The sequence below is a fragment of the Euprymna scolopes genome, chromosome 2, assembly GCF_053919585.1.
Source record: "Euprymna scolopes isolate OS-2025 chromosome 2, ASM5391958v1, whole genome shotgun sequence".
NCBI classification, from domain to species: Eukaryota; Metazoa; Mollusca; class Cephalopoda; order Sepiida; family Sepiolidae; genus Euprymna; species Euprymna scolopes.
In genome coordinates this window covers 130732137-130748182 of record NC_136483.1, presented here as the reverse complement: position 1 = coordinate 130748182, position 16046 = coordinate 130732137, and the positions used below count along the sequence as shown (strand labels likewise).

At 33.7% G+C, this 16046-nt stretch overlaps 1 protein-coding gene across 3 annotated transcripts in view; it reads right to left on the bottom strand.

Moving 5' to 3' along the window:
* Positions 1-16046, bottom strand: part of LOC145296141 (uncharacterized) — a 165790-nt gene that overhangs the window by 75974 nt on the left and 73770 nt on the right. For 2 of the 3 annotated variants that reach the window (XM_080142318.1, XM_080142328.1), the window contains one exon: positions 1181-1260. The exons of the other annotated variant lie outside the window; for it this stretch is intronic. The gene's annotated coding sequence lies outside the window, so the exon portion shown is untranslated. The remainder of the gene's footprint in view (positions 1-1180; positions 1261-16046) is intronic. 3 annotated transcript variants of the gene reach the window in all.

Genomic DNA, 16046 nt, shown 5'->3' with positions numbered 1-16046 from the left:
GTTCAATAATATATATATATATAAATAATGTTAAAAGTCCACGTATGCTTCTAGGATAGTGATTTGAAGGTTATGAGGGTTTTTTGAGGCATGAAAAACGATATTTACATGGCTCAAAAAAACCTTATAACCTTTAAATATATATGTAGTAGGCAGGCTTGAACCTGTACCGCGAAGGAGGAAAAGAAAGTGAAAAAAAAATGTGACGCATTATCTGTTGCACCCATCATCAAAACGGAAGTGACGTAGGTTTAAATTAAGGCTAGACCATAAAAAAGAGGCGATGACTTTCGAAAATATTGACAAAAAAAAAAAAAAAAAAAAAGCGACCCCTCCCTATAGAAAAGTACCCAGTTGAGGGTAAAGGAATTAATCTTTTTGGCCAATCTTTCAATATCTGTCGCCCGAAGTGTCCAGCTTAAAAATGATACCAATCTCATGAAAATCTGTCACCTCTGTCGAAAGTTACATACATTCATACATACACATTTAAACAGACAGGTGAGATTCATAGTATAGATGACAATTTTACAAAGTCCAAATTAAGAGAAAGACAGAGTGTGCATGTGGCTGGAAAGAGGCAGTAAGTCATTCTTTGATGCAATTAAAGTTACTTAATTCCCTTACCACATCGTGAATATACTTAAATTCCAAATCAACATTTTCAGGGAGAAATTTCATAAAAAGAAAAATCTGCTTTCATAGTTTTAAAAGAAAAAAAAACAGATTTTAATCAAAAAGATAAGAGGCTCTAGAGATTCAAGCAGAAATCTGCTTTTCTAGATTTAAAAAAAGGTAAAATTCCATGAAAAAAACAGAAGTTATATCCTTAATATGTGTGTGTGAAAAAGTTTGGATTAAAAAGTTTTAATTAAAAGTCTAAACAATAAAATCAATGCAGTGAGATTTTATATTTATTTTGTTTTTTTATTATCAAAAGACTAGAAGACAGAAAATGTTAAGACAAATTATAAAATCTCACCAGTTGAGTCGACTTGATTGCATTGTTTGTTTGCTCGATCAAATCTTCTGAAATTTGTCTGAAAATAAATATGTTGAGCTCCCTTCCCCACCACATCTTGAGTGTGTTCCACTAAAAATGAAAATGCACAAATATGGTCAAAAAAGATTCATAAAGTCAAAAAGAAACCTATGCCATGTATAAATCTGGTTGTCTTACCTGGAGACTGGCTATGTAGGTAAGATGCACAAAAGAGGCAAGCTTTTCTCAGTTAAGTGGAGCAGGTGAAAAGAGTGCAGCTAGAAATTAGAAAAAAAAAAAAAATGTAATTATGACTTGTACATTTTGTGCTACATCAACATTTTTATGGGTCATTCGCGATTTATTTTTAATTCTTATATAATATACAGAATATCTATTGTAAACAATTCAGTGTATATTGTCCCAGGAATATCAGAAGAATCATCATTAGAATAAAAGTTAAGAACAGTAAAAATAAGGTGAGTATTCTTATGCTACATGCACCAGAACATTTTTTTAACCTTTTATCCTCAAGTTGCTTTAAAGCTTGATCATCAGGGAATCATTAGTAAATTAGAGAACTCAAATAATTAATTAAACACAAATGAAAGGAATTGTGGGTTTATGCCTTTATGAATGGTGTTTGTAGCAATGCTCACAAAAAAAACAAAAAAAAAAAAAAAAAAAAACTGATATTTATTAAATATAAATTGATCAGACTTAGTACATAAATTCATCCATAACTTTTGAAATGCAATCATTTGAAGTTGAAAAATAAAAACCCAATTTTCTCAAAAATAGTAAGATAACACTTATTTTTCATTGATAAATTTTGTATAAAAAAAAGCAAATTTGGCATATTATGTAAAATTTGCAGGTAAACGTCATGAAACTATCAAAAAGAAGACTGCTCAGTGTTTGAGCACCTAATATAAGTCTTAACAAACTGATCCCTAATAAAATTTACTTCATTTGCAATCGCTCTCAACTAATCTTCTAAAATTAAGTGCTCATCAGTTTATCATCCGCATTTTTTTTCTGGGAAAAGACGCTGCTTTTTTTTTGTGCAGTTTGCAAGAAAACTTTTTTTGTGAAGAGGTTTGCCACTGACTTAGTGGCAATGTTAAGAGTTTTTTTTCTTAAGAGGAGGAGGGTTGCCACTCAGCCCTAAACTTAAAGCATTAAGGGTTTTTTTTTTCAGGGGACGTCTCTTGGTATAAGTGTTATGGTAGTATTTTTTTAGGGGAGGGGCTTGCCACTCGATCCTAGAGTTTAATGGTAAGGTAAATAATTATAATTTCTTTTTGATGACTTTTCAGCATTAAAAACTATCAGATTGCCCTAAAAAGCTAGAATTTCCTGAAAATAGAGGGGGGGGGGTTTATATAAAATTTAAATGAAAACTGATTTAGCCATTCTTAACCTAAATTAATTGCTTTTTTTATTTCCCTTTGTTTTTTCTACCAAGCTTTATATAAGATGTTCATACATAATCATATAAAAAAAGTAGAATCTTATTTTCTCAATTAGCAGCTAGAAAGTAATTTCTGATTACAACTAATGTTCAAGAGTAGAATATCTTAAAGCTAAGAAAAACAATATTTCTTAAAGAAGCCAATCTATATATCTATAAAAGTGAAATCGCTGTGTGTGTGCATTTCCCTAGCAAACTACTCTGTCAATTTTCAATCTACAGACTCGAGATTTGACATAAGGGGTATTGAAATTTTAATCAGTTTTTGGCTAGAAATTTCGCTGTCAAGGGGTCAAAGTTCACTTTTGAAAATTCTACCAAACTCCTCCGCCAATTTTGGGTCTAAACACTTAAAATTTTAGATGTAGATTACTTGGACATGGATCAAACTTTTAATTTGATTTAAGCCCAAAAGAAATGTTAAGGGGTCAAAATTGGGGCCAAAGTTTAAAAACAATTTGACCTCTGCGGTCTCTACCAAATTAATCAGCTAATTTTTGGTCTAAATTTGAAATTTTGCATAAAGTGTATTCAGACATAGGGCAAGCTTTTTAATCGGTTTTGGGGTTAAAATTTGGCTGCCAAGAGGTCAGAGTTGAAAGAGTTGACCTTTGCAGACTACCAAACTCCTCTGCCAATTTTGGGTCTAAACACTTGAAATTTTAGATGTAGGTTACCTGGACACAAGTCAAACTTTTTAATATATATATATATATATATATACATATACACATAAAGTTATGAACAGTACATAGGGCCCGAACAAAGCCAGGTTGAACTGCTAGTATTTTATAAAAGGATCACAAAACTATTTGATTGTCAATTTATTTATCTGAAGAAAGATAGTCAAATGTGGAGAAAACACTTCATTTACAAACAGCTGTTGATGCTGCTTGCTGGTGCAAGCCAAAAAAGTCTTCAAAAAGTGACATTTTGTTAATGGTGTGTCTTTTTTACTGATCTCCAAAAAAGAACTTTCTGAACTATAATTACATGAAAAAAATAATTCTAAACTTTTTCACCGATTTAAATGTTGGAAATTTTTGTAATGCACCGCAGATGTCAAACTTTGATAACCAATCATGGCCGAACTATTCGACCAACCAAATTCTAACATTATCTTGAAAAGCATTTTTTCCTTGATTGTTTAAGTCAAACTTGATTAAATTCCCACTGTGTACTTTGAAACCATTAAGCGCTCAACCTAAATTGGGAAAAAATAAAAATTTTTAAAAACACTTTACGATATATTAATGATGAAAAACAATTGAGACAGCGTCACCCCACCAACAATGCATTGCCTAAAGATAAACAGTAAAAAACAAAGTCATTTCAGAATATGTAGATTATCTGTCACTAGTTTTTAATTTTGACGATTTTCTGGAATTGATTTCACAATGATGAGGAAGAAAACATGTGCTTCATTAACCCCCAACATTAAGTTCAGTGCGTCAATCAAATTAATTCAAAATTCAGGGGAAAGCAACAACTTATAAATACCAGATTTCCTTTTAGAAGTGAATCACTGATCCAAAAGTTTTATAAACTGAAAATAAAAGTGCTCTCAGTATTACTGTGCATGTCAAAAGTGTTTGAAAAATTATGATATTAATAAACCACTGCAATTATTTTTTCCAAAGATAACATTTCATCACTTATTGTTCGATGAGTACAAAAATATACTTAGCAAATACTAAATCAAAATATCAATTCAAATTTTCAGAGAGAATACAAGTTTTTTTTTTGTAATAATTAGGGAAAATGAAGTGGGCCAAAAGAGTAAGCAATAACGGCTTATCAAAAATTAAATGTGATTACATTATTACATTTTAGTTATTGAAATTGTATAATCTATTAAATTCTAAAAAGAAAAAATAATTAAATTTTATCCAAATACTCAGTTTTGAGGGGGGGGGGACTATGGCTGTTAGTATTTAACCCTTACTCCGCTTTCCTTTATTCTTAGTCCAATCCATTGGCCTATTAACAGAAGATATTAAATTTTGCACTACTTCAGGTGAAATTTGAGATATCTCTAATCCTCTCCCAGAGACCTTACTACTGAATTGGTGTCCATTCTTGTAAATCTATGTCTTAACTGACCAGAGGTTTCCTATCAGATTTAAACCCAGGCTCTGGGGAGGCTAATCCATCAGTCATTCAAAGATTCCTTGATCTAAAAGTCTGAACCAAGAAGCTTGGCATATTATCTTGTTGGATGCTGAGACTATTATTCTGTGAACTAAACCAAAATAACAAATTCTCTTCCAAGAACGAGCAAAAGTTCACTGAATTCATTTTAACACCATCAGGAACCAGAAAAGGCCCAACGATTTCACTACCAAAGATTCTAGTCCAAAATCATTATTCCTCCATCTCCTTGTTGACATTTATGCTGTATATGAGTGCTGGCGCCTTTTAGAAGCCATTTTTTGGTCCAACTATCAGCCTGTCCAGTGTCATTTTAGTTTCATCAGTCTGTAGAACATTGTGAAAATCTGTTTTCAGATCCTTAGTGACCCAGGCTAATCACTTCTGACAGTTTGTATCACTCAAACGGAGACATTTGGTCTGTGCTCTCTGCCATTTGTTTCAAAATTTAATTTTGGGTCCTTTTCAAAATTTCAGTAACCTCTGCATGATCAAAAAACTTTGTAATGTGTGGGTTTGCAGACAAATGCTTTTTTGATTTTTCTTAAATCTCTAGATGTTTTGTTTGTGTGTTTCCTTACTCTATTGACAAAACGTTTCAGTTTGAAGTTCTATTTCAGATTTTTTGCAGTTTTTTAATGTAAATTTCTTCAGTGCAAGTAACTTCATGACAGACATTTTCACTGGCTTTTCCTTTAACCTAACATAATTAAAAAACTTTACTAATCTGCAAAAACTTTGGACTCGCATGAGATGAATTTATGAAAATTTATTTTCAGTTAATTCATAAAACTGTATTTATGCAATCTTAAACATGATAATGCTTATATTTAAAAACCATGCATCTATACTTATAAACTTTATTTGTAAACATAAAAAAATAAAATGAATACTTTCAACATTAAGAGTTTTTAGATGTAATGAAAATGAAATTTTAGCTTGAAATACCTAATTAAATGATTCGTTTCTATGATAATAAATCATAGCAAGAGTAGGCATAAATGAAAGAAAGGAAGAGGGAGATTTTTTATATTCAGTGAGGGAAATTAAAGTTCACAAAAAGGATAGAAACAAAAATATGTATAATCGAAACTCCCTCCAAATGAGGAAACCACAGGCAACGATTTTTTTTTCTTTTTTTGAGGAGAGCAAACGCACTCCTTGAGAATAAATGTACCCATGGATTTAAAAAAAATACAAAAAACATTCAGATTTTCAGGAAATTTTAGGAAAAGTCTAAAACTAAAAATGAATAAATACAAAGTGTTATATAGAGCATAACCAGCTGTTTTATTCAGTTTTTAAGAGAGCAGAACCATGACTTCATAAATAGGAGCAATGTCACTACAAATCATGTGACCTGCTAACATCTCAGGTAAAGTTCAACGTCACGAACATACAGTAATGAAGAAGGGTTATTTTCTGTTTCAATTCTCAAAGAAATTAAAGAGGGAAACTATTCCAAAAGTGACTATATTTTATTTTCTGAAACGAAGTTATTTTAGATTTGAACATGTGCAATTAAAAGGGAGTATTCTTTGCCGGAAAAAAATACTGTAAAGTTTTCGATTTTTTAAATGTATTTAATTAACTCACACGTGACTTAAAGTTAAAATAAGCCAGTTTTCAAATAATTCCAAAATGATTTTTTTTAATCCCTTTTTCCTGATAATATGCAAACAATATTAAATTATTTTTTTTTAAGTGTATATTTTCTTATCTACTTTTATATTCAATATGTGGGTCCAAGTGAAAATGTAACAACGTTACACCTGGCTGTAAGGGAGGCACTATGCAAGGAGTTGAGCAGTGAGATGCTTGTTCATATAACATTTGAACTTCGGCATGACAGTACTGTCCGGCCAGCCAGAAACCAGGAGGAAATTCCAAGATCTGGCAGCTCAAGGGAAAAAAACTAAGAGAGCAGAAGGCTTTCTTACGTCTAAGGATCTCTACAGTGTAAGGGTGGGATTTTGTTGCTAGTCGAGTTACTCGAGGGGTTTTTACATTTAAGGGGTACAAGTATTGAGTTCATCAGAGCATATTCCATCAAAATGTAAAAGAAGCACAGGGATGCGATCGGACAGGGGTTGGAGTTTGGTAACATGGAATCCTGCAAGTCTAAATATAGAAATAGAAAAATCTTCCAAAATTACTTCTCCCACTCCTCCCAAGAGAATTCGAAGTTCAACACTTACAACAAAATAAAAAAGAAATTTATAGACAGCTAAAACTAACAATGACTCGTATCAAAGTCTTCTTTTCCCAGAATAACAATTGATCAACATTCCATGTATATAAATATAGAAATCAAAATATAGAGAACATTAAAAAAAACTTGGAGTTTTGCAGATGTGACCCTCTTTGTTATCCTTATAAAAGTGATTAGTGACTTCATCAGCTGAATATTTGCGCCTTTTATTAATAAGTGTGCAGGGTAAGGTCAGAACTATATCTGTATGTCAAATTGAATGTTGATGAAAAGAAGCTCAAACAAGACGAAAAGTTAAGGGAGAAGCTAAAGGTGGGAACAGTGAGGGGAGGAGAAGAAAAGAGCGAGGGGGAATTGGCTGAGGAGAAGAGACAGAAACGTGGGGAGAGGGAGGAAAGAGAAAGGTGGGGAGAGGGAGGAAAGAGAAAGGTGGAGGGAGGAAAGAGAAAGGTGGGGAGAGGAAAGAGAAAAGTGGGGAGAGGAAAGAGAAAGGTGGGGAGAGGAAAGAGAAAGGTGGGGAGAGGAAAGAGAAAAGTGGGGAGAGGAAAGAGAAAAGTGGGGAGAGGAAAGAGAAAAGTGGGGAGAGGAAAGAGAAAAGTGGGGAGAGGAAAGAGAAAGGTGGGGAGAGGAAAGAGAAAGGTGGGGAGAGGAAAGAGAAAGGTGGGGAGAGGAAAGAGAAAGATGAGAGGAGGAAAAGAATAACAAATACAGAAAAAGTAAAACTTGAAAATTACAGAACATTATAAAAGTCATAAGTATATGGATCTGGGAACAGAAAGTACACATAGATTCTTATTCATTACTGAGCAACACCGGGTCGGCCTTCTAACTAATCTTTAAAATTCATGAGTCATACCACGACCCTCTGTAATAAAATATGACACATTTTACGAAGGTCGTGGGTGTACCCCATCCCTACAAACAATTATCAAGCACAACTTTCAATAGATTTGGGGGGGGGCAATTTTTATTAATTTGTGGGAGCGTTTCTTAAACCTATTAGAAGCAGACCAGAATTTTTACCGAGGTCAACAGAATTTACTGTACATAGACAACCATTTAACCACAACTTTGGTTTTGAGCAATAATCAAAGCTCATTTAGATGTTCACTGCCAAGGAGACAAACCAGAGTTTTATCAGTCAGCTTTCTGTATTTACGGTCATTTAACTTCATAGAAAATATTGTAAGACTAGCAAAGTCTCAATTTTAACATTTGACTTTGAGATATTAAATTTTTTATTCACAAGAAAAAATCCAATTGGGAAAATGAACAAAAAATTTAGGCACAAGGCCAACTCAAAAAGGTGGGATGGTGAGGTTGATTGGTCTATCTCATCCCTGTTGAAAATTTTAAAGGATTTCTCTCTCGGCCAGCATCTTTTATCATAGTTACCCTTTTAAAATAGTGTGCACCATCCCTAGGTCGGAGACCATCATGTCAGGTTTTGGTTATGATCAGTTCAATGGTGTGGGCTGTAGGAGAGTATATAAGCTATGAACTTTACTTTAAGAAATGATGTGCATCATCCCTAGGTGGAGACTATCATACCAGGTTTGTTCATGATCGGTCCAGTGATTTGGGTTGTAGGAAAGTTGTACACACATTACTATATATATATATATATATATATATATATATATATATATATATATATCATCATGCAGTCCATCAGTCTTGATGATGACTAGTCAGGGCCTCAGTGCATTATCTTTCGGTGTTGGCATAGTCCTCTTTCTATGTGAAACATCCGGTCACAGGCACTACATATGTGGGTGCCGGGGTTGTGTTGTCTATAGTGTCTCAGCACTAAGGCTTCTCCAACCTTTCTCTATTTCTTTCTTTCCTTTGTTCTGCCAAGTACTCCTTTCTTTGGCTTGTTCCTCCCAACTCTCGACATTGATGTTCATTGCCTTCAGATGCCGCTTTGTTACATCTTTGTAGCGAAGCTTCTGACCTCCTACCTTGAAGGTTCCATTTTCCAGTTCCCCTAGAAGATCATCTTTGGAATTCGGTTTGTCTTCCATTCTGGCAATGTGCCCGGTCCATCGTAGTTGCATAGTAGCAAGGATAGCTTCAACGCTATCTAGGTTTGCTCTCCTGAGAATTTCCGTGTTTGGTATGTAGTCACTCCATTTGATCTTCATGATCCTTCTCGGGTGTCTCTGTTGGACGGTTTCCAATCTCCTTATGTGTTCTTTATACAGAGTGTAAGTCTCCGCTGAGTACAGCAGGGCTGGCAGGACGATGGTTTTGTAGACTCTGCACTTCGTGTCTAGCCCTTGTCCAAGGAGGCACATGCACTTTGGATTCAACAGCTTATTTCTTTGTCAGCATGGTTATCAGTGCTTAGAGTGCTTCCAAGATATTTGAAGTTTTCAACAACTTTTAGCACCTTGCTGTTGATTGTTATTATAGGCTCTTGCGGGTTGTTATCTGGTGAGGGCAGATACATCACTCCTGTCTTCTCTATGTTGATTTGTAGGCCTATCTTCCCGGCTGTTTGAGAGAAGGTATCAACTATCCTTTGCATCTTTAGCTTGATTAGAAGATATCAGAACTGTGTCGTCTGCGAACAGTAGTTCTGTTATCAGCTCCTTCCTTGTCTTGGTCTTCAGTCTTGCAAGTTTCCCATCAGAGTGTGTGTGGATGAAGACACCTTCTTCGATGCTTAGATGAAGCAGCATTTGGACGGTGTCAGAAATAGGGTAAACAGTGTTGGGGCCAGTACACACCCTTGTTTGGTGCCGTTGGGTTTATTTCCAAAAGTTCGCTTTCTAGGTTCCTTTTATCCCTTCGTGAAATTGTTTGATATATATAAAGACAAATGTGTGTGTGTGTGTGTATATATATATATATATATATATATATATATATATATTATATATAAAGCTAATGAAAAAATATTGAGAAACTCAGAATGATTCAATAACAAAGACCTAACTCCTTTCTGATTAAGATCGGAAACCAAATATATTTTTCCAAGAGAACAAGTAACAAACATTCATCTCCATTAAACATCAGAATTTCTTTACATACATTTCTATTTGTGATGGTATCTCTATTTGGCTAACGTGAAAGGTATTGTTAACATGAACAAGTCATGATGGTGTCGGGTTGAAATTAAGGTAATGGATGATTGACAACTTTCTAATGATACAAAAGAGAATGAGACCAGTTGCAAATCTACATTTATCAATATGCAAATAAAAATATGTATATATTATTTGGTCATCTTTTTCTTGTTCTGTGTTCCCCATAGCATTGAATTTAATAAATATGCCTTCTCTTACAGAGTGATAAACGTAACACAAATAAATACTAACAGTCTTGTATCCTCCTAAACTACATGAGCCTTGTGCCTAATTGTAGAACTTTTAGCCAATGAATATTCAGTATGTCCCAGGTAAATTATTTTATATACTATAGAGTCACTGCTAATCAATGTCTGGAGATTACTCAAAAATGAAAGTGCCACCTTGATGATTGGTGATGGTGAAAACTGAATAAGAATTATTCTAAATGACTCATCAGGAACTCATTTACCAGTGTAAATGAGTTTATGATGAGTCATCTAAAATAACTTGAAAACAACCATGTTATAGTCGGTTGGGAAGCAGCTCCACAGTATTGTATTCCACAGATGAGCAGTTTTGGAATTTTCATTTAGTTTTAGGCACAGGTGAGGGAAATTAGTTTTAGGCACAGAGTAAAGGAAATTGCTGATTATAACTGGACAGACGTTATCAATGAATTTCTTACAGAAAGGGGAGGCATAAAGTGAAGCTCAGTCGAGCACCAACTTCAAAGTAACGATAGGGCAAAGATAGGCCCACAATGCTTTTTCTGTGAGAAAGAAGTAGCAGGGAGGAGAAAAGGACATCGCTCACTACATTTCGAAATCAGTTTTGTACCAGGCAGGAAAGGATGCCCTGAGCAGCACATTCCCAGATGTGACAAAAGTAGTCCATCTTAGGATGTACTTGGCTCTTATACAGGGAAAGATATATTCACCATTTAAATATTTCTAATGTGATTTTTTTTGTAGACACAGGCGACAGATTTTCAGGAAATTGGTATCATTTTAAAGCTCGACCCTTCAGACGACAAATATCGAAAAATTGGCCAAAAACACTCATTCCTTCGCCCTCAACTGGGCATTTTTCTACAGGGTGGGGTTGCCGATATTTTTGGAAGTCATCCCCTCTTTTCGATTGACTAGCCTTAATTTAAACCTTCGTCACTTCTGGTTTGGCGATGGATGCAACGGCATCACGTTTTTTTTTGTTTGTTTTTGTTTTTCACGTTCATTTCCTCCTTCACAGTACAAATTCGAGCCTGCCTCCCTACTACCACTTTTTCTCTTTTTGATCAACACACATCTCCAAACACCCGAGCAACGCCAGGCACCCAAGCTAGTTCTTAATCTAAGGCAATTAAATAATTCTTAATATAAGGAGGGGGATAGTATTTTACTATTATGGAATACGGACCGTGCTGAAATACAAAATTATTTAGGAAGCCATTCTTAATATTGGGAGGGGAACATTTTTTTTTTAATCTGTACTTACGCCTTTCAATACAAGGCAATTAAATAATTCTGAATATAAAGAGGAGAATAGTATTTTACTATTATGGAATACAGACATTGCCGAAATACAAATGTTATTTAGAAAGCCATTATTAATATTGGGAGGGGATATTTTTTTAAATTTTCTGTACTTACACCTAAATTTAAATATTTCTAATGTGATTTTTTTTTAGCTTAAAACATGATTATCTATACGACACAAAATGTGATTTTTTGGGTCACATTGTCCACAGTTGACTAGCCATATTTAATGAAGCTCTAGTTAGATAAACAGGGGTGCATTAAGTGAAGATAATGAACAGGAAACTATCACCAGGTAAAGTTTGGTAGAATTCAAGAAAGAAAAAAGAAAGAAAGAAAAAAGAAAAAAAGAAAGAAAAAGAAAGAGAAAAAGAAAAAACTACTAGTAAACTCTCCTATAAGAATACTTTATGCCTAATTTGGTGGAATTTGACCAGTTCTTTTCAATAGTACATAGCGAGACAAAGCAAACTCAATTTCAAGTCATCTACACAAAAAAAAAAGAAACGCCTCTGTCCCTGGTCAAAGGAAACGAATGCTTTTGGCAAGTACTTGACACTTGTTGCCCAACCTTCTTTGAAGAACAAGATTATTTTAGTAATAAGGCCATTCAGTAATTACTCAATATCTGTTTACTGCAGTGAGCATTTTTTTTTAATCTTGATATACAGAGGATGGGGGTGAAAAGAGAGAGTGAGAGACATCGACGAATTTTTCTTAATTCAAGTGATTTAATTGCTTCGTCTGTCTTCCCCACACAATAGACTTTTTGCATTTTTTTTTAAATTTGCAAAAACAAATTCAATTGGAAACGATTCATTCAAAACCAATTGAAATTTTATCCATCACTCAAATCGATTGCCTCTCCATCTTAGCCTTTTATTACGATTACATTGATTATTTTGTTGTTTCCTTTTTTTATGTCGCTACATCAAGGCATCTTCTAATGATGCCTCCAGCATTTGACACTTCCTGGCAGAGAAGGAGATCACTGTAGAGAAACAACCATCTTTTAACATGAAAAAAAAAAATCATTACTTTTATGACATACACCGACACTCAGTTTATCACCTACAACAGTCATACTTGTAGGGCTCAATATGTTGACTGTCACCATATATACAACATTAGCTATATCTCCTCACTATTGCTTCATAGTTTTCTTTATTTGAATGTTTTTTGCTGCAAAGTACTATGACTTTCTTTTTAAATACAATCTTGAAAGCTAAATTCAATTAGTAAAATATCATTTATCTATATAAGTATTTTTTGTTATTGCTTTTAAAAAACAGGACCACAAGGTCTTCAATTTTAAGTTCTCTATTTGACATGTGTGTGGATTTGTAGTCAGACTCAAGGTCGCAATGGATTAATTTTTAACTACAAAGCATGCATAATTAAACCATAGGAAATTGATTCCAAGTGACATGTCTTTATTCATTCTTAAAGATTTTTAGAGAAACACAATTATTATGTAGATAGTAAACATACAAGCTGCTAAAAGATGGTTAATTATGAATATCACCTATACTATTAATAAAATTCTAAATGTTTATTTATGTGTGTGTATATATACCAATAAAATTTTCGAACGGATGCACCGAATTAAAAAAAAATTTTCTGAAAGGTGCGAGTCCCTAGACTGTCCTTATCTATATATGGTTCATAACGAACCACGCCGAGTCACACAAAAAGCCCGAAATAAAGGTTTTTGGGCCGTTTTATGCAATTGTTGAAAAGTAACCTGCCCATATCAACAGAATTTAGCATTGTCTGTATGCAGTCACGGTCACATCGTTCGGCATACGGACAGGATAACGGCAATGGATAACACATCTGACTACAGATCAGAAGATTCTAGGTTCGAATCCTGGCAAGTTTTTAATAATTTTAACCATTTTATCCAACGTTTACTCATTATCCTTAGTATTTTTTGTTTTTTCAGTGATTTTATTTTGTGCATATGGGAATTTCCTATACTCGAGTCCACAAGGTAAGCGTTGATGGTAAGACGATGTTAAGTATATTTGATGTTGAGTGTACTCGATTTTGTGTTTGACTCGGCGTTGTGTGCCAACGCAGCACAGCCGCTAGTTTTCAATAAATTTCTTTATAAGTATATAGAAAGGCATTCACTGTCTATCATCATTCTGGCAGTAATGACCATACCAATCTAATGAGTTAATAACCATGCCTATATATGTGGGTCGTTCCAAAAGTAAAGCCTCCTATTGTTTTAGCTCAAAAAGTTGAGCTACAAAGATGGGAGTGAAACCATTAAAACAAGCGACCTTTTGTGCTACAGAATTTATTTTTTCTACATAGTAACCACCATTCTTAATGCACTTTTGCCAGGGATTCAATAAAGCATCTATTCTTCTAACACACATCCATAACAGGAGTGGAGTCTTACTCCATCAATATCTACAACAGAGAGTTTCATCTCTTGCATTTCATAAGAATGCATAAGTTGAGTCATCATAACATTGCAATTTGCGAATCCCCTCTGATCGATTCGAGCAGAATAAAAAAAAATAGGCAGCATTACTTTTGGAACACCCCTCGCATGTGTGTGTGCAGAGATTATATATATATATATATATATATGGGTTTACCTTAACACTTTACTACAGATCCGATTGTCAGAAGTGCATCAATAACACTATGTCTATACATTTGACTACAAATATATTACAGGATCTCGAGCACTTTGTGTGTGCAAAGTTTACTATTATGATTCAGTACTGTTCATACTTTGAAGGGGATTTTCTTAGATATGCGAATATGTAATCGCCCGTTTATTACAAAGTATTTACTTTCAAAACGTCTAATTAAATAAAATATGTTAGATATGTATAACCCCTCTACCACACACACGTTGTTAGAAAATGGCTACAGACTTTGCTTTATAATTGAAATATACAAGCAGCAAAGGAAGTCACTCCTTGTGATAAAACCCCACGCCCTAATTCTGAAGGAAGAAAATGATATCAGTTTTATTTTTAAATACATTAATTACAACCAGATTTTTTCATCCTCCCCAAAGTAAACTAGCTCACAAGTACCAAGTATCTACATTGGTTTCTTAAGCTTACTCTTCTGCATGTCAACTAAAACATTTTTTTCCTTTGATTGAAATTATAATGAAACTATTTACTTGTTACTAAACAAATAACATTTATACATAAAGCAGTAGAGTTTAACCAGGTGTTGTTCGGCATATTGTGCAACTGATCCTAAGAAAAACTAGAACAACCCAACAACTACAACTGTTTGATCTTGTTTAGGAGATTCTTGGTATCTGTAGGCGTTAGGACAATAGAAATACAATAAGGGGGGGGGGGACTAAGTCTTTTTCATTTTCAGCCAGAATTACCTCCCCACCTTTTACCTCTTAGAGTTCTCGCATGGAGATGCAAGAACAAGATGAGATAGATGCTGGCAGACACCAACGAAGAGATGATTCTGAATCAGGGTAAATGAAGACATAGATATATTCCTTTCGTCATTGGTAGTTGTGACACAATAATAACAGACTAAAATTGGCAGATGTAATTTGTATCATTCTGTGTGTTGTAAATAAAATCTATGTGAAATCAACCGAGTATCCTTATTTCTTCCACCACTTTCTGTCATTCATATGCTACACACATATTATAGTTGTCTTCAGACAATCTTCTGCAAGGCAGTAATAGTTATATGCCAATACCTCTGTTCATAAATATTGCTTCAAACCACTAGCAAGCTTTATTACAAGGAAATATTCCAAACTAAAATTTTATTTTATTATACATAAAAACTGTTAATGTGAGCATCTAGATATTTACAAAACAATTCTATCAAATTTATTTTAGTAGCCAAACAAATTATGATTATTCAAAATTTGGTGAAAACGTGCATTATTGGTCTAGAATCCAAATATCATGCTGAACAACTAAAAATGCAGAAAATTCTAACAAATCTAATGTCTGTGAGAAATGAATTATAATGGAATCAAATCAGCCACAACATTAGACAAAATCCATTTACCCGTTGAAAGAATTGCAAAAATCACAACTTTTAACTTTTCATATAACATTCATAGTTCATTAGTGAACAAATGAGATGTTTTGGATATTTTTTAAAGACAACTTAAAACCCTGTATGAAACCCACCATATTTTTATTTAAGATTGGAATATGCATAAACAAACATATCATGTGCAATAAATCGAAAAAACATTTATTTTACATACGTAAAATACAAACAGCCTGTCACCAAAAATAGTAATTTAACTAGACTGGAAAAAAAAACTATTACTGAAACAAATAGGAGTTGTATATTTATACATTTTAAAAGATACATTTTGTTTGCATCAGAATTTTATCGTTGTAATCCAATAAAACACCACATGTTTAAATTGAAAGAAATTTCATTACATTTACCAGTTTTCACACATCAGCTGGTTTGTGATACACATTAGAAGAATAAAAATTGAAAATTTAGTATCAACTTTACAACCTAATCTCTGGAAACTTCGCATCAGTATCTTTCAGTAAGTTACATTAGCAACCAAAAGATACAGAAGTGAAGATCCACAAATGATTAATTCAAACAGTGGTGTTCACCTCCCTTG